The sequence below is a fragment of the Arachis hypogaea genome, chromosome 19 (assembly GCF_003086295.3).
Source record: "Arachis hypogaea cultivar Tifrunner chromosome 19, arahy.Tifrunner.gnm2.J5K5, whole genome shotgun sequence".
NCBI classification, from domain to species: domain Eukaryota; kingdom Viridiplantae; phylum Streptophyta; class Magnoliopsida; order Fabales; family Fabaceae; genus Arachis; species Arachis hypogaea.
The window spans coordinates 138,374,916-138,376,585 of record NC_092054.1 but is presented as its reverse complement, the minus strand read 5'-3'; positions in this window follow the sequence as shown (position 1 = coordinate 138,376,585).

Below are 1,670 nucleotides of genomic sequence, written 5' to 3'. Positions count from 1 at the left end.
AACTGAAACCGTTGATGCCCTCTGGATAGTCGTAGTGGTTGAACTATGCAGAGAAAAATCAGTTAGATAAGAACTTGAAATGTCGGTTGATTGAAGCAATGACACAAAATTATTTCCTATACAATTTGAGCCTGGCCACGCATCTCCTACAGTTTGCTAGGTCCCTCTTGAGTCTTGACTGAAGTTTCCAAACATACATGCATAACAAAAAAATAATAAGAATAGTAAATAAGTAGTCTAGCACAACAAGAATGAAGGATCATTGGTAATAAAAAATTTGTCACAACAATATCGACGGCACGGGTAGCGTCTTATGTAAAGTTCGACGATGTTTATCGTCAACACAAATTACATGCTTTCAACATGAAAACTCTACTAAAGAGGTTTAAAAATTAAAATACATTACAGTGCCACAAATAACGACGAGTCACCATAAATGTATACATCCGCTTAGTAATCCATCGGTATGTTCGGTTCTAAAAACCCATTAGACAATAAGTGAGATTGATGCATCGAATCACACCGTAACGGCTATGTTCCCCTCTTCTTGGTCGGCTATAACCTCCACGAACGATTCAAACATGACGTTGTTGCAGGGAGCACCGAATTTGCCTTAGTTTGGACTACACTGAAAATAATTAAAGTTATTGCCAGTTACTATACTAGCCAAAACATCTATACAACTGAGTCAAAAACTTCAATAACAAGTTACCTGATTGATGTCCATTGCCGATATATTTTTCCGTCGCTTCCCGATTGTTATGCCCCTGATTTTCGGAATTAGAGTCCACACACGTCTTTAGTGAACGCTTCTTGCATTTTGCAAAATCACAATTGAAAGTCGAAACCTTTCTATTCTTGGGGAGCGACCCTTTTATTTAACCCTCACAGGACTACAGATGCTGAGATTGGCATTTGTTTCAACTCTACCACACTCGCTTATTCCTTTTTCACCATGATTAAAGGATGCACCGCAGTCGCTGTAAGAAATGTTTCGGGGAAGACCGGCACAGAACTCCTTGAGCAAGTTCTATAAGAGGTTGTTGTACTGCTCAGAGTGTACAACTGCTTCTGCAACCTTGCTAAAATGGTCCTGAAGACAGTCATAACGCTTCACGTGTGGCTGTTTATAGTTCACCATGTAACAACTCGTTATGGTGGATGCCTTTTGAAAATTCTCTTGCTCCATCTCGAAAGTAAATACCAATTAGGAACAGCCAAAACTCTCTCCTACTGAAGCACATCCAGTGAATGACATCATATAATGCCGTTGAACTCAAATAGCAAGTAATCAAACCCTACATACCCCCCGTCCCTCTCAAACTTGATCAGGTGCCTCACTTTTCGTCGTCAGCCTGCTATCTTCACATCATGGACCACCTCATGGACTTGGTTATCTCTTCATCCTGGATCAAGAAAATGCAGTTCATCTTCTCTCGAAATTCATGCTACACCTTCTGAAAAATGTCATTGGTGTATTTGAACTGAAACTGCACTTTAATCTCGTTGTTGGAGCAACACGGCACAACTTTTTTCAGAGAGTCAAAATCCTTCGCAACCTCCTTTTTCACCCTAGACATTAGAGCATTATTGTACTGGTCATAAATTCAGCCAATGTTGCTTGAGGGTTTAGATACTTGTCGAACAAAAAATGGACGCTCTCGCTTCTC